We start from the raw sequence: 18670 nt of genomic DNA, 5'->3' as shown, positions 1-18670 counted from the left end.
GGTTGAAACTGTACAATATTATCAAAATGTGTAAAATTGTGATCAATTCACCTCAAATAGAAGCATCCGTGAAACAAGAATATGTTTGATAGGGGTAAGAGGGCAATTTTATTGGAGCAGCTGATCTACACTCAATAACTGCAAGAGTTGTATAAATAATTGTACTGCAGCTCAGTCCCATTTAAGTAAATTATTTTTCTGTCAACTGTATTCTGACATATTGCAATCAAAACTGTGAGAAATATATAACGAATTCTCCTATATATGTTACAGGAAATCAGCTCGCCTCCTAATTCTCCTTTTCACAATCCTATATCCGTCAGTAAGGCAACTGGCTGCAGAAGGAGCCCTTCTCCATTGCTCTGTCTGCAATAGAAAACCTGGAATACTAAACCCTACCTAAAGTATTTATAGTAGAAATCCTTCATTTCTTATTTTTGTAGAAGTTTTCTTTGGTCCATCAAAAATACTCTGCTGGCAGGATTTTGTTTTCTGATTGACATATAGCTGCTAGATTGGTACATTTCATCAAATCCTGTCAGCAATATTTTCCATTAAGGCCTGGGCTACATGGAGACTTTGTGCAGCCCAACTGATTGATTTTAACTATTGAGTGGCAGTTCACAAGATTGCATGCAACGCAATGTATTCCTTTGACTACGGCAATAGCTCGGTTGTTAAAGTCAATCAGTTGCACTACAAAAAGTCTCCATGTAACCCAGGCCTTATGGTCTAATGAGAAGATATCTCTCAATACTGGACATACTGGATGTTTGGGCACAATTAATGTTTATGGAACATAGGCGTGGAGGGCATAGTCATCCGGCCAGTGCTCTGAATGCAGTCAGCTCAGTAATTCCCAATTCTGCTGTATTTGTCTATTCCTGAAACATTAATGAGGTTGGTGTCATGTTTGGGCCAATCTCCTATTAAGTGACCATGTTAATTATTCCATCACCTGTGGTAAACCCCAATCCCTAAAACTTTTCTTGCAATGAGGAAAGATTAAAAGAATTAAACCTATTTAGCCCAGAAAAAAGATGACTAAGGGGGGGACATGATTAATTTATATAAATATATTAATGGCACATACAAAAAATATGGTGAAATCCTGTTCCATGTAAAACTCCCTCAAAAAACAAGGGGGCACTCCCTCCATCTGGAGAAAAAAAGGTTCAACCTGTAGAGGCGACCAGGCTTCTTTACTGTGAGAACTGTGAATCTATGGAATAGCCTACCGCAGGAGCCGTCACAGCAGGGACAGTAGATGGCTTTAAAAAAGGCTTAGATAATTTCCTAGAACAAAAACATATTAGCTCCTATGTGTAGAAATTTTTCCCTTCCCTTTTCCCGTCCCTTGGTTGAACTTGATGGACATGCGTCTTTTTTCAGCCATACTAACTATGTAACTATGTAATATGTAACTGTACTAATATGATGATTACTGCTGGCCATGCAACAATTTTATGATGGTTAATAAAAATTGTTTTGTCTATGGTAGTGAAAAGGTTGGAATCCAGGCGATAGAAATCAGCTCTATCTGTTACAATGCTTAGCGTTTACGCGTAAAATATTTTCTTAGTTCTTAGTGATAAATTATTAAATGTATATGGTAGAAAACATATTTTTATTTATGCCACCAAGAGGTTAATGCCAGGAGGATAATCGTCATGACACAGCTGGAGGCGATGTCTGGTCCGTCTTCCGTCGGCCCCGGTGAAGGACCTGCGAGAGTAAGTGACATCACAGCGTGATCTCGCGATTCTAGCTGAGATCACGCCGGTCTGGGAATCACGCTGGGCTGGGGTGAAGAGAAGTGTATGACGCTGATTGGTCAGTGTCATACAGTTTTCTATATAACGTCCACATGGTGAAAAGAAAAAAAACGCCCAGTTGGCCATTAAGAGAAAATTTGCATAAATATAAAAAAAGAACTTAGCTTCGGAAATAATAAACTTTTTTTAAACAAAAAACACAGGAGTTATCAGCATTAAAGCCCCTATTAGATTAGGTAGGAGATAGGGAAGTGAATGGAAGTGATGAACTGGTGACAGATCCTCTTTATGTGGCAAAGAAATGAATAGTCACATTTTACATTTTCTATGAACCCAGTGTAATGTGAGCCTGTAAATAACTCAACTGTTCGGTCTTGACCCATGTAAACCTTTTCCAACAGAACCTAAGAGCTTTTAAGCTATGGCTATAGAATTGGACATACTATAACTTAAATACTCAACAGGCTGGTTTTACTTGAGCAGTCCCATATCTCCTGAATATTTTTGGGTTGCTTTTTTTGCGGTGCGGACCTAAATCTGCTCATATTTGTTTAAAAAAAAAACATTTGCATGCATTGGAGCTGAAATGTTAGCGAATTTGATGAGGCTTTTGGCACAGAATTGGTGCTGAAATCCTTGTGAAATCCAGAACAGATGAATATAGCTTAATGTAATTTATTACAGTTTTATGGCTTTTGCTAAATATTAGGAGCTAGGAGGTTGCACTCACGTAATTGTTGCTCCAAGCAGCAGACACAGTTCTGCTCTGATTCATATTTTTTGTTATATTATTTATTATTATTATTGCTATACAAGCACATACATATTAATGTACATTATAATACTATGAGTTCTTTGTACACTGAGGAATAGAGAAAAAGGAGAAAAAAATGAGGGGGGAAAAGGAAAATTAAGAGGAAAGTAGAGTTATGTGTATACCTTCCATGTGCCTTTATATTGGTGCTAAGAAAAAAAACAAGGGGTACTGCAGCTGTTCCTGAACAGATAATAAAATTCTGAGAAGTTCTGTGAGGGATGAAGCTTCAAGCTAAATGTCTTCATAAAAATACAGAATTCGGAGAAGAAAAATATTCAAGTTAATCACTGTAAGAATGGTTTTAACATTTTAGAAAAAAGTCTCCATAAATTTAGTTTTATTCAGGGTTTATTCAGCTGCTTGAGAATTGAATGTGCAGACTACTAAACTGAACCACCGTGCTGGTGAAAAGGTGGCCATATACGTCCTAAAATACATCTGACCTTATCAGTTTCTCCCGCGGAGACACAATTCCTGTTTCAATAGAAAGTTATTTAATCAATTAGAAAAATGTATTGAACCTGATAATTATTCTAGTTGTTCTTGTTTTTCAAATGACCATTTCTATGTGGAGCAAGATCTGTGGGAAATTACATGTGTACGGGCTCCCTCTTTTTTGCACAGAAAGATATCTAGATTACTACTGCCATAATACCAGGTACATTATGTTACTAGAGTGTGCAAACTTTAAATAATACCACCATACAGTGCACAAATACTACATTGATATAGTGCTCAATGCCTGTCCTGTATTTTTATTAGGAGGAAGTGGACAGTCATCACTTAAAAAGGTTGCACACAATTAGAAAAATATGTCTGGTTTCTTCCAGAACTAGCAACACACCTGCCTATGGGTTGTGACCATATATATATATACAAATATATATATATATATATATATATATATATATATATATATATACCAGCAGAGAGAGACAGCAGCACTCGGTTTCCAAGCAAAAGTAGTTCAGCAATGAAAGGGTGCCGGCTGATAGTCCTGATCCAAAGACCATGTAGATATCCCAGAAATAAATCCAGCAGCACTCCGATAATCAAGGTGAAAAAAAGTGGTTTGTTGTGCCAACATGGCAAGTTCAACGTTTCTGTCCCACCTTGGGACCTTTTTCAAGCATATATATGTACTAATCTTGGTTCTGAGTACTGAGCTTGATTTTGGTACTGTATGTATTTACTGAGCTTGTTTCTGGTACTGTATGTATGTACTGGGCTTGGTTCTAGTCCCGTATCGATGTACTGAGCATTTTTCTGGTACTGTATTTATGTACTGAGCTTGTTTCTTGCCCTGTGTGTATGTACTGAGCTTGCTTCTATTCCTGTATGGATGTACTGAGCATTGTTCTGGTACTTTATTTATGAACTGAGCTTTGTTCTGGTGCTGTATTTATGTACTGAGCTTGGTTCTAGTCCTGTATGTATGTACTGAGCTTGGATCTGGTGCTATATTTAAAAGAATCAAAGATAGGAGTAGCACTGTGGTTCCACACGTAATAAGGCCGGTGCTATGCTTCAAAGCACGGAGTGACCTCTCCTTGTCTAGTACATATCAATAAAAAGAAGGAGCAAAGCAGCACTCAAAAAAACTTGGTTTTAATCATCCAACATCCACTACAACATTTCACGCTCTCTATGAAGGCTTTTTCAAGTCAAGGGTGCTGTATTTATGTACTGAGCTTTGTTCTGGTAATGTATTTATGTACTGAGCTTGGGTCTGGTGCTGTGTGTGTATATATATATATATATATATGTATGTGTATATATATATATATATATATATGTGTGTGTGTGTGTAGTGCAACATGCTGGCTTGCATCCTATTAGTTATGCCCATACTATCAGGTGGGCTGCCGAGCACCTTCTAAGTGTACCAAACAAACTACTGACATCCCATTCTCCCCCAACATCACAAGGCCAGGCTGCATCCTGCAAAAATGATAAACACGAGGTACTAGTTAATATTTTAAAGGGATTGACTTACTTTGAGATATAAGAAGCCCAAATTGTTTTCACAGACAAACGGATCTGATGTGATAAATACAAAATACATCTCCGAAGCCCCTTCGCTTGACAAAGGGTTAGTAGCCGACACAATCGGATAAAAACCTTCTCTCTTCAGAAGAAGCTTTCCCTGTATTGTAAATAGATTTTGAACACCAGGTTTGTGCATGTGTTTTGCATAATAAAGGGATGTCAGCGTGTTGTACATGTAGAGATGCTTGAGAGGTGGTATTGGGACACCAGTCATTGTCTGTTCCTTTGTTACATTCTGCTTTTCTGTGTACAAGAGCCGGGTATTGATATTTAACCGACTCGTCGTTCCAAAATTAATGTAGCATCAATCCCGACCACATTAAAAAGGACCAGTTAACAGTTGTGAAAATACTGAACCCACCACTATCTATAAATGGTCTGATGTAGGTGTATACCTGTCTGCATTGTAGTTTAGTAAATGAATCATTTTTGTATCATTGTTTTGAGACCTTTTATACGCATAAGAGCCTTTTTAATAACTTTAACCAAAAGCCGTTTAATTGAATCCTCTGGAGATGACTCTTCTTTAACCGTTCGTCGTAGCTACTTTATCTGACTGCATTTAGAACATTGACGCAACAACAAACTGCTTAGTCCATATCCTAAATACAGTCATTCAATACTAGTTATTATCTATAATTATCATCTGCTTTACTTTGACATATAAAACAGTGAGCACAGTAAAAAATAAAGTTATTATTTTACTGTGATCACAAGTCCCGCTTGGCCCGTTATCCACATGACAGCCCTTTGTCAGAGTCTGAAAGGGATGGAACTTGGCGATAAGGCGAGGGGTCAGCTGAAATATGGTCGAGTGGGGCTTTATGTTGGATCAGGAATAAGCTTAGTTCTGACAGGACTTTCTGAAACACTGGGAGGTATTTATAATAAATGATTGTAAGATTTTCATTATGTTTACGTAAAATGTCTGATATGTAATTCCTTCTAAGCTACTATTCTATGCCAAGAATGTTTAAGTAAAGCCAACTCAGCTGCAGTTACTGCATGGCCATTGTTTAGCTGGTGTTACATAATTAGAAGAGTCTATTCATATTATGTCTTGTGTGGTTGTGTGAGTTCAGGTTGCCTAGCAACCACCTGATTTCCTGTCTGGGTGACCAGCATTTGACTACATACAGAAGTAGTCAGAGGAAGTTCTGTCTGCTATACAAGAGTTACCTTCTCCTTGCTACACAGGCTTGTTTTAGGTCCTGATAATCAGACACTACAAAGCATGAGCAGTTTCTTCAGGAAATTATGCGAATTACAGATTTATAACAGTCAGAACAAGTGTGCTCTCTGGGTAGTCATAGTTTACAATAGGGACTCATATGTTTATATGTTTGTACTCCGTTTTAGAAGAGCCAAACCATGATACGTTTTTCATCATCTCCCGGCGACTGGTGGTTTCAGACAATCCAAACCTAATTGTTACCAATGCCTTCACTTACCGTTCCTGTTGACCTAAGGAAGTCATGTTCAGTTACTTCCAGCAAGGTGCACACTTTATTATCCATTTGGTTCGCTGCTCTTAACTTTCGGCTGTTGGCTCACTAGAGAGTTGGTTTATTTGGTGTGCTTGTTGTTCAGCGTCTTCGCGTGTACTATAGGTGACGCCACCACAGAACTTGCCTCCAATCTGGGTCTTGCCTACGTGTTTCTGGACTACTTGGGTCCATTAGTTAGGGATATGAACATATATGATTATCTCTGAATACTAGATGTTAAAAGCATATTTATACCCATGTTCATAATATTTGTGAACTATCCGTTCTTGAAATTGACCGTTTCCCAGCTCCTAACATTTTACATATGCTGCATTTTGTAGCTAATAATGTCTCCTACAATGGTGCCATTGGCAGTAAAACACAATACTATTGGATCGCTACTAAACCACACGTAAATTGTTATATGTTCCTTATTTTCACCATGAGCCCTATTGTTCTCTCCATTTTATTTAATTACTTCTAATTCCACTTTATGATGCTTTGGGAAATAACTTAGTGTCAGTATATAAATGGTGGGTGTCAGGAAGTTAATACAATTGTTATAAAAAATATATCCCAGGTTCCCCCTGTTCCTCTCAGCAGCATTTTTCTTGCACAGGACTCTTAATCTAGTTAATTGAGGTGTCACTAATTTTATGTAAATGTATTTCTGCCAGGATTATTTCATTACTAAATCAATATGTCACTGGTCTTACTTAGTTTTTTCATATACTGGAATTTGGCTGTAATTCATTCTTTTTGTTTCTTTAATTCATTATTTTGACAGAAAAGAACCCAATGAGAAGTTTAGTTGTTCAAGGTACATGACATGATGTTAGAGAATATTGCCAATGTAGAATAGGCCAATGTGGAATATAGATTTGGGTGGAGTATGTGTAAAGCAGTTCAGCAATTACTTTTCCTGGAGTCATTGATGGCAACTCCATTTAGTATCTGCAGGAAAGGCAAAAGGGCATGCAGGGACAGCAATAAGAAAGAAGTTTTTTATTTTCACAGAAACAGTGCCACTCTTGTCCATAGGCTGTGCCTGGTATTACACAGTTACAGTACTGTAGCTCAGTGGTTGGCACTGGAGTCCTGGTTTTGAATTCGGCCCTGGGCGACATCTGCATTAAGTTTGATAGTTCTCTTCTTGTTTACGTGGGTTCCATTCTACACTCCAAAAATATGATGCTAAACTGACAGTTTATTTGATTTCCTATGAATTTGGCTGTAGTGTCTGTTTGAGATGGGGGATTTAGGTTGTGAGCCCCATTGTGGACAGTGACTGATATAAATGAAGACAGTTTCTGTATTAGACTGTGGAATATTTTGCCGCTATATAAGCAACAGGAACTAAATATTGGAGCGCAGCCTTATTTAATTGATTGCTCACACATGGCATTTTGGTTTGGTTTTGACAAGTTTTTGTTGTGATTTCGTGATTTTGTTGTGAGTTTAAAAAAAAGCAGCAAAGACAGCAACAAAAACACCAAGTGTGAACTCACCCTTACTTTCAATTAAAGTATTAGGGTCTCAACTAGTTAAAATTGGTTGCAAATTAGAGTGCAATCATACTTTGTCCGCACGTTTTTTACACGTAGGATAAAGTATTGTGGGTGCTATCATGCAGTTTGGAACCATACAGCCAATAAAGTCATAATATAGTAAATATATTAATGAATATCTATCATTTCCAAAATGACATTTATGAAGTTAGGTGAGTGATAAGCTCGGTGACAGGTCAGGAGCATTATAATATACATTTACACATTATGCATATAAACTATTAATTTAAATCTTATTTTCAATCAACAATGGACCCCTGAGATGCTACTTTAAAGGGGCTGTCCACTTTGGACAACCCCTACTTTTAAGATGCGCCACGTGACAATAAGCTGATCGTTAAGTGTCCGCCTGCTGGAAACAGCGATCAGGTATAATCTATGGGAAAACCATAGATGTAAGTGTTCTATTTCCCTGCAGTGCCACCACAGGGGAAATTAGGCATTGCACAGTGCCCATTCACATCAATAGGTAGTCTGTGTAATGCAGGACAGGACAGGTCCTCCACTCTGCCCAAGGGATGAGGATCCTGACCTTCCTCTCTTAACTGGGAATTCCCTAATATATGAAAGCAACCCTTCAGAGAAACATCCCGGAAACATTTTTTTATTTTTTTATTTAATGCACATATCACACATATCATTTTATTTAATGCACATATGCTTACTCAACATCTACACTCTAAAAGTGTCATTGTGTCATTCAATCAATACCCTACTAACAGCTCTGAGACACCTCCCCTCCCCACCCAGCTCCACCCTCCTTGTTCCCCTGTATGTCCCCCATGCATTAATTGCTGCTGAAGAGATTATTTCATCCCTAGCTAAGGAAGCATGAGTGCAGTGATATAGTAGGTGAGTCCATACAAGGATTAGTTTCATAGTTATAAACCTCCCCTGACTCACACTGACTGTCTATACTGTTTGTGTGTGCTGTTTGCAGAAAGTACAGTGTATTTCTATGAAATGCTGCTCCTCACTGCCTCCTGCTTGTAAGGGCTGACATGGAGAAACCCTTCACTAGCAGAGGCAGAGGAGACAGACTAAAACTACATCACATAGATCTTCTATCTTCACACTGTCCAATGTCACTGATCTATCACTTGCTGCACTTAGATAGGGGAACCACACCAGAGGGGAAGAAGGAACCAAGATGGCAGACTACCCATGAATGGCACACACAAGAGCTTCTACATTATTATTTAACAATATCCTATGCTGCAATATATAGGCATGAAAAAAAAATTGCTGGAGTGCTTCATTAAATAAGCTCATTTGGCCAAACATGCATGTTAAGTGGATACCAGATACAGAATCTTTCATGGCTTTCCTTGGTAGAAATAAATATAATTGGATAAGAAAAGTCAAATCAGTTCCATTCGTTGTTCTCTCTCGTCCAGGGAAAGTTGGTCCCAAACCTTATTGCTGTGTTATCGAACACGGTGTTCAACACCTCAATTTGGTTTTCCACTGCAGGATGGGATAAGCTTCATCGTAGACATAAAAAGGTCTGATAGGAGATAAAATGTAAATTAGTAAGTGCTTCCAGTGGTGCTGAGAAGGAGAAAAGAAACGGTGCGTGGGTTAAATAATGTTATAAACCTCTGACAGTCCTGGTGTGAGCAATGGGCCTTATGTATTATAATTAGGCATGAAGCACATCCAGTAATTCAAAATTTACTTCAGCGAGCTGAAAGTTCTTATTAATTTGTTCTACCATCATTTTCATTTACCTCCATTATATTTCCTTTCGATGATAGTAAGTTTTGTGTCTTCAATTTTCCTGACCTTGGCTGCGGAAATTGAAGATGTTTATTTTAATATTGACTGGTAAGTTCATGCTAGTCCTTAGATATGAATGAGTACAACAATGTGTCATATTAAATGGGAACAAAAATAGAAGGCTATTGTGATATAAGCATATGTAAAGAAAGACTAAAGGTGAATGGGCAATGTATCTAATAAATGGTATAAAAGAAAGGCTAAACCAATATAGTAAAGCCATATAAAGGTAGGCATCTTCCATTAAAAGTTTTATTCTCCATTTCTTTTTTCTGGAGTACATGGAACTTCTTAAGACACAAATGAAAGGTTTTTTGAGAGTTATTGGATATCGGAAACCATCTTTATTGTACAGGAAGTCAGAAATTAGGTCTGGCCCTCTATTGAATGGTGCCCCGTGCAGTATGTTCTGTGATGCCCCTCTATGTGCTGTACTGTCATACAGTGTTATAAATAACCATACCCTCTATCCTCCAGGCAGTGATGTCACATCCATTGTGATGTCATGTTAGGTGACCATAACAGCCAATCATCGAACGGGCCTGTGATGCTACATTTGCTACATATGTTATACATTACTGATAACTAAATTAATATTTTTCGCTTACAGGCCCGTGATGCTACATATATTATACATTACTGATAACTAAATTAATATTTTTAGCTTGTGCGCTACCTTCTGATGGCGCAACCCCCTTATGGTGTACAGTCCCACAGTGTACAAATACCCATACCATAAGTGCCATAGAGCATGGTGCCCAAAAAGCAATACCATGCATTAGCAATAACAATGCTATACAGTTACACCACCACCAACATAAAGTGCAAAAATAATATACTGTACAGTACCTAAGTAGCAGTGCGGCACAATGATAATACCGCTATATAGTGCTCAAATAATACCAACATACAGTGACCAAATAACAGCTCCAATGCTGTACAAGGCCTAAATAATACTTCATAGACATTAATATAAAGATTCAAGGTGAACACAAACCTTGGGTGCCAGGCCCACTGTGTCGCCCGTGTGGATACTGTGTGGATACACCATAACGCCATATTAGCAGTCTGCCTGTGCCTAGCTTTACTCCCATACATTACATTCTTGTATACAAGGAGTCTTCAGCTCTCCTCTGTTTTCCAGTAACGCCCTGTTTCGTAGGCGGCATGCTCCCCATATCCGCACAGGTGTATGTTGCTAGCTTGTTATTGTGTGTGGTCCTTTTGTGCAGTTTACCATTTGTAACAAACAATAATGCATAATAATCCAGCAAGCGTATACTTTTCCCTACATGGCGACAGCAAATGTAACATCTTTGTTAGTACACAAGCAATAATAAACGATTTTATTTTACAGTCAATTAAATCCACAGTTCCACTCTGCTGCATAATCTTAAAGCAGATGTTTATCTTCTCGTAAATTCCTTAATAACAGGCATTATCTGCGCTTTCAGCTCCTCCGGGCAGTGTTATCGCCAAGGCCAGCACCTGATCTTCTGGAAACTAATAACAGCGTAATACACTATAGACGGAAATGTACTGGCGCATGTATGTATACTGATGTATAAGAACTACTACTCTCATCCTTTATGATATACAGTATATGTCATTCCCATGGGGTTTGGGCTATTGAAGAAAACAGAAATGTAATGAAATGTGAAATAGGAAATCCAGAATCCCGCTTATTGGAGCTTAATGAGCCATTAAACGTTTGGCAAATCATTATTAATTTCATTGGTGGTTTAATTGCTTGTAGTTTATAATCATGCCACCCTTGAACTGTAATGACAATCTGCTTTCCATGCACTGGCTTCCTGGTGAGTTTGTGGTAGGCTTGTGTTTACACAGAGTAGCTAAGGTGAGAAAGCAGAGCTGCAGTTTAAAGCATCTATAGTAGAGGCAGAGAAGGAGTAGCAGCCTGAGCCTCAGATATCATAAGAAAGGAGACAACAGGTGGATGTTTGAATTCCATAGGCTCAGGGCCTTAAAACAAAAGACAGATATTCCCTCCCACCAAAAAAAAAAACGAAAAAAAAAAAAAAGACTGCTATACTGGGGGTGATCATGAATAATACTACTATAGATACTATCATTTTCTTTTCTTAGAATTCTGTGCAGTGCAATTCCTCTGTTATTCCTCCTAAAAATGTATGAAGCAATTGACAACTGGGTGTTATTAGTCCTCTTGTTAAAGAGGCATCTCCCTACACAACCCTATAGGTGGTTTTCCTGTATTAACTCTTGCTACCAAATTAATGAAATCATTTAGGTGATCCAAAATGGGCATACTTTAAGGCATGCCCATCACATATGACACATGGTGTCTTTTCTAGGTCAGTCTCGAAAGTTGTGGCTATATTTTAGCTATACAGGTTGGGCCCATAAACCAGCAAAAGAAAATGTTAAATGTAGCTTCTATTATTCATAAGACTTTATTCAGTACTTAGGTTCGTCTTCTTCTAGCCCTGACGTTCATATTCTGACCCATATTTCTTTTGATGTCTCCCTTCATCCTGGTGACGAATATAAATTAATTTAAAACCCGTTTGGCTGACAATACAGTAGATAAGTTTGATATCCATTATATTTTGGCCCAGACATGTTCTGCAAAATTTTGATACAGTTGATGGGTCGTGAAATATCCCGACCTAGCAATGACGAATATTTGTCGTTTTTTTTAGGCATCAACCATCATCAAGTATAACTAAAATCATCCGTACTTCAGCAGCCTAGACAGTCCCTAACACTTTTTGGAAAGTGCAGAATTATAGTAATCTTGTTCTATAGTTTGCTTTACACAGTCCTCATGCCTCTTGATTGGTTATATTACTGTTTTTCGAGAACTTCTGTTATTCCCAGCTACGTTGGTGATTGATGAACTGGTGCCTCCCTGAAGTCTTATACTGTAGTGTCCTGGCCTGGCCTAGTTGAGAACACTTTTCTTCTTCCTTGCACATCGATGCGGGTGTTATGTGGCATAAAATTTATTTTAGCCCATGTTTTGATTGCTTTTGGGTTCTCGTATTTGTGTCTGTTCAGCTTTTTTCGGAAAGCCAATGTATCGGAGTGCGGGCTCAGAGACTTTCTATTGAGTCCGTACACGATACACTTAATTCCGGAAAAAGCCGAAGAGACACGATGCGACTGAGCGCTCACACAAGCGCTTCAGCTGCTTCGTTCTACCGATTGGTGGGGGTCTCAGTGCTCCGACCCATACCAATCCAAACTTATGACATGTCACTATGACATGTCAGAAGTTTGTCAAACATTTAGCTACACTTTAAGCGGTAATATATGTCCTTGAATTCAGATCTTGAAGTGTTTGCCGTTTACATCTCATTTTCTATTAAAAAAAATGTGACCAATTTCCAAAAGTCACTCTTATAGAAGTAACAAATTGTAGAGTAATTAATATGTCACTAAGCAGGCTCGGTAGATTTTTGCCATAAGCAAGGGCTGCCCACATATTTCCCGTTAAAGGGACTGCCAACATTGGGCAATCAGTTTTTTGGATGGTCCCCCCAGTGTAAGCTGATCACAGGGTATCTTGCTGAGGGGACCCCCAGTGATCAAATGTATTCTTTGGGGGAAAACTGGCAGCAAGAGTTCAATTATTCTGCAGTGCCACCACTGGGCAAATAAAGCATTACACAATTTCCATTAAAATCAAGGGGCTGTCCATGTAATGCATGGATTTGCCAGGTCCTCAAAAGTGAGAGGAATGTTTTTATTAACCACTCTCTATTTTGATTAAAAGATAAGCATCCTGAACCGGTCCCCCTCCGCCATATTAACTTATTATACCCTAATAGGCTATTTGAAAATGGGTTTTCTAAACTAGACAACCCTTTTAAATATGGCGTGAAATTAATATAGTATAGGATGATTTTGGATGCTTCCGACTGTTCAGGAGCTACAGATTATGTTATTAGTTTTAGAAAGAAAAATTAAAAACATTACTTATCTAAATAAACAAGAAATTCCACCCAAAATGTAAACATATAACATTTTTAAAAGTTTTTGAAATATAAAGTCCTTGGAAGATGAATCATTGAAAATCTGAAATCCTTGAGGTCAGAAAATGAGGAGGTCAAATAGCAATGAGTATGTGCTAATTATAATCTTTACAAATCCTTAGGAAAACAAAGCAAAACCAGCATCCACGGTTGATTGTAATTTTCACATTGTTAATTGTGTGATTATGCCAAGAAATCTGTAAATGTAACGTGCAGTATGTTGTTAGTACCATAGCCCAGAGCTGCATTCATAATTCTGCTGGTTGCTATTGCAATCAGCCGATAGTTGTATACATATTTAGCTGAGCTCCTATAGTCCAATGCTCTATGCTGCAATCAATTCTTGAATGCAGCGCTGGACTATAATACACATACTCAGGTGCTTTGTATTTCTAAAAAAGAGCATAGATATAGAGTTAAATATTAAAATTATAATTGCCTGCAGGCATCCCTAGGGGGAACTCAGGAGTCTACTGCATACTGAAAATATAATAAACCCCTAAGCTCTTCCTAGTGGTGGCTGGAGGCAATCAGTATTTTTTTTGCCATGTAAAGGTCCTTATACAGTGCCCAAAATGGGCCGTAAAAACAACCGCCGATCGACGATCGGCGCTTGTTTGTTCCTTTCACAAGTACTTACAAGGTTTCTATGATCGTTCGAGATGTGCTGCCAACTAGAATCCATTTTATTGGCCAGTATAAACTAACTGATCAGCCAGGGAACGAGCGTTTGCTTGTTCATTGGCTGATAATTGCCATGTTTACACAGGACAACCATTGGGAAAGAGCGTTCATATGAAAGTTTGTTTGCCCATGTAAAACGGCCTTAACTCCATGTAATGTCTATGCATTATATTAGAAAATCATATGGTTATTCCACAAGGACCTTGTGGTATATTGTATATTATGTTGTCACTATTTGCCACCCTGAAGCTATGAATCTGTAGTCTAGCAAGTGGTGGTACCCATGTATCTTTAAAGAGAACCTTTCACCTCCCCAAACATGTGCAGCTGAGTGCAGCATGTTATAGGAAAGGCTTCACAAACCCTGTCTCACGTAAAATTATTTTTGTAACTCCCTCCGTTATTTACATATCGGTGCTGTTATATTTGGCGCCCGATATGTAAATAAGCCCCTGCAAAGTCAATGGGGCATTTCTAACTAACTAAAAGGCAAGTGGGCGTGATATCTCCGCTCTGACACTGTCCAATCAGCTGAGGACAGTGTCAGGGCGGCTAGCGCTGTGCTCCCTCCCACGAGAACACACACAGACTTGGTGTTTGTGCTGCAGATAGCGTGCGCGCATGGCCGTTCGCTCGCACATCGACGTCACCACTCCCGCCGCCACGGAACGAGAAGAGACTAGGAGAGGAAGCAGAGACAAGGAGACGAGGAGGAGATCTACTTACATCTGTCGATGTGCGCGCCCATGCTATCTGCAGGACAACCACCAAGTCTGTGTGTGTTCTCGCGGGAGGGAGCACAGCGCCACCGCCCCGACACTGTCCGCTGCTTATTGGACAGTGTCAGAACAGAGACATCACGCCCCTTGCCTTTTAGTTAGTTAGAAATGCCCCATTGACTGTTCAGGGGCTTATTTACATATCGGGCGCCAAATATAACGGCACCGATATGTAAATAACGGAGGGAGTTACAAAAATAATTTTACGTGAGACAGGGTTTGTGGAGCCTTTCCTATAACATGCTGCACTCAGCTACACATGTCTGAGGAGGTGAAAGGTTCTCTTTAAAGAGCTTGTCCACCTTTACTTGCCTTTCTTGCCTGACTTAGCATAACCATGATCAGTGGAGGGTAGACCTGAAAACTTCTGGGGCATTAAGTGTTTCTTTTATAATAAAAGGGCAAAACCTATAAGTAAGACCTCTAAGTAATAAGCCCACAATCTGGTTAGGGGTTCTTACATTGACAACCGTCTAAAATCGAGGATTTTTTTGTGTCCAAAAACAAAGTTTTTGTGATACTTTGGGACTAAGATGAATAAAGAGAGAATGGCCACATCTGCTCTGAAAAACGTTTGACTCATATATGTGAAATAGCCGGGTCCAGTAGTTACCATACCCAGGCATTTTCTCACATAAGACTCTCTCGTTAAAGGATTTTGTGTTCTAGCCGAGCGGCACAATCATAAGATTCCTGAAAAACCTGTTAGCTTTGCCTGTGCAATTCTTATCTGTTTAACACAATATAATTGGGGTAGTACAGTAGATTTGAATACACTTTAATAAAATAAAGTGTGCAGATTTACCCTTAGCCTATAATTTGTCTAGATGTTTTACAGTTTTTCCCGCAGTACGGTTTGACCCAGGCAAGTTAAGCTTTGATCCAATTAAAATGTGTTAGTTTCTCTATGATCTGATAAGACCTTTTTACTTTCTTGCTTCAGTCCAATTTATGGGGATAATTTCCAAAAAGTTTAATAAAATATAAAGAGCAAAAGAAGTTTGCAATTTTAATATTGGTAATTTAAACAAATATCATCCCACTTGGTGTTTTACACCTGTTGGTGAATCATCTTAACAGTCACCCACTGTTTATGAGTATACATACAAGCCTTACATCTTTTCTATGGAAACACAAGATCATTTCTTTAGTTGGGCAGTAAGATATATTTTGCATCGCAGTCACAGCAGATTAGCCCATGCCCATTTTTTCCCTTTGCTAGGACGTACTGACTAACTTTGTCTTTTGCAAATGGCTTCTGTGAGACGCTAATTGAGGGTAAGTACCTTAGAGGTTGCCCCAGGGGTGTGCTCTGGGTACTAAGTGAGGTTTGGGCACTGGCACCAGCAGCAAGTGTTAATAATAGAGTTACATACTTTTTGGGCAAAATACTTACATTGCATATTAAAGTGTTGATGCCACCCATCATCGGTGCCAAGGCAGGCTTATGATCGGGCCGCTCAACTAAAAATCTATGTATGCACGTTAGGTATTTGTATTACTTTGAGGTGGAGGGGCGCAAAACTGAATCTTTTCCCCAGGTTTAAGGCAACCTAGTTTCATCCTTGGTGGACCCCAGTGGAGGTTGGCCACTTGTCCTTTCACTCATCCCAAGATCACTGTGCCCTTCTCTCCTACAAAGGATGTTTCGGAAGGACCCCCTTGTCCAAGAATGTGGAGTTGGGCGACATTAATCAGGAGAGGGCCCCTGAATCTGCAATTCCTTTTTATTAAAAGTAAAGAACATCTTAGGCTCACATATCACATATAATTCTATGAATCCTTGACTGTCTCTGCAAAATATACTTGTTTGTTATTTTACTAAAGCTTGCTCCTCTTTTTTTTTACAGGCACCACTGCATACCTGCTTGAGCGAGCAAGTGTTCAAAGAACTGCATAACACAGGTAAGTGCCATGACCTTAGATTACTGAAGCCTTAATAGCAGACCTATAGGTCCAGTCCCGAGTCACCCTCTATGATGTCCTCTCAGACAACCCCTTCAATGTTACACGTTGTACATTCCAGTTTCACGTATTGAGTGAAGGACACTTAAAAGAACCAAGTACAATCAAGAAACAGGTAAATCTAGGTATAGATTGATTTTTTCGTAGGCAATTAGAAGGGCGATTAAATAGCCATGAGCCTTGATGTGTATTAGCAGGACAAGCAGGTGGTCTTTATCTGATAAAGAAACGTATTTTGTTTATTTATAATGTGCTTCGCAACTCCGTTCCCTCAGTACTAGAAGTGTAGCACTGATAGTGACGTGTCTAACAACTCAAACTGTTGGACTGAAATGTTAAGTAGATTGAATCCCGAAAACTTTCTTGCGTAAGATTACCTTTGTTATCTACTCATACTTCCTGTTGCCTGAGTGGGAGGGACATAAACATTCTTGTGTTTCATAGAGAAGCAGTCTATTGTGTAGCAGATATAAACTTCTAAAACCTTTTATGTTCAAGTAGCAACATGGACTTGAATGGTGGTCATCTTGACAGGAAAACTAGCACCTTCTACCGCTAGTATCACAATGAATAGGAACTGTATAGATCTGTATGAAGTGAGCTCTCACTATTGACGGCTGCAGGTAAGTGGGGGAAGGCGTTCCATGGTCCACCATGTCCTGCTCTATGTAAGATACACGAGCCACTTCCTCCAAGGAAGTTTGGAAGTAGACTTTATATGAGTTATTGACCCTGCAGGGTGAGGTAATATGTAAAATGATTTGGTAAATAGCATCTGCAGCAGATCCTTCCAAAGGAGATTTCAATATGTAAAAGGTCACATTTACAATTTTCTGCTGAGTATATTTTCTCAGGTTTTATCCTGGGATCTGATCCACTTTTGCAGATGTTTCTTGCTGATTTCCTGCTCTCATCATTCCTTAGTTTTTAATTTCAAGTATCACCGTTTCTGACAACCTCGTGTATCATTTCACTGTAATCAAATATATGCCCTCGGTGTTATAGTAATATTAATGTGTTTTTTTTTAACCTGCAACTGTTCTAGTCTTTTGTCTTATGGAAATCACAGAATTATACATAAACTTTCAGATAGCAATAGAAATCAGGAGCAACCTTTCAAAGTTACTAACTTTCTAGTTACATTCCCAAGGTCAAAATTGTCTCTTAGGAAGATGTACATAAAAATGTTCCTTTTTGTTTTTGTTGTAGACTCTATATAACAGGTAATGAAAGGAACATGTGTTTGCCAATATCAAGCGTTATGGGTGCTGCAGAACTGTGTGAGTGGAGCCTAAACAGTGACACATGATGTCTACGGTTCCAAACTACAAAGATGACTTTGCCGCCCTAAATTCTGAGAAAAAAAACTTTTTTAAACTTTTTTTAAATCAAAGGCATATTGAGTTCCATTTTGACCTATAGACTTCTATCAGTGCCTTATTACCAAGGCTGGTTTTAGGAGTTGACAAATTGGGCCATTTTTCAGGGCTCATGTTTCCTAGGGGCCCTCAAGGACACGACCACCAAGAGTAATCTGATAATGGGCAGGAAAAACATCTCGAACCACTGATAGTCCAGTAATCTGCCTTAAAGAGGCTCTGTCACCAGATTTTGCAACCCCTATCTGCTATTGCTGCAGATAGGCGCTGCAATGTAGATTACAGTAACGTTTTTATTTTTAAAAAACGAGCATTTTTGGCCAAGTTATGACCATTTTTGTATTTATGCAAATGAGGCTTGCAAAAGTACAA

At 38.8% G+C, this 18670-nt stretch overlaps 1 protein-coding gene across 4 annotated transcripts in view; it reads left to right on the top strand.

Annotated features, from left to right (window-relative positions):
- LOC142658809 (leucine-rich repeat and fibronectin type III domain-containing protein 1-like protein) overlaps positions 1-18670 on the top strand; it is a 361275-nt gene that overhangs the window by 197783 nt on the left and 144822 nt on the right. For all 4 annotated transcript variants that reach the window (XR_012850184.1, XM_075834428.1, XM_075834429.1 and 1 more), the window contains one exon: positions 16805-16859. The gene's annotated coding sequence lies outside the window, so the exon portion shown is untranslated. The remainder of the gene's footprint in view (positions 1-16804; positions 16860-18670) is intronic.

The sequence above is a fragment of the Rhinoderma darwinii genome, chromosome 8 (genome assembly GCF_050947455.1).
Source record: "Rhinoderma darwinii isolate aRhiDar2 chromosome 8, aRhiDar2.hap1, whole genome shotgun sequence".
Lineage (NCBI taxonomy): Eukaryota > Metazoa > Chordata > Amphibia > Anura > Rhinodermatidae > Rhinoderma > Rhinoderma darwinii.
The sequence above is the reverse complement of the archived record's forward strand: the minus strand, read 5'-3'. Positions and strand labels throughout refer to the sequence as shown.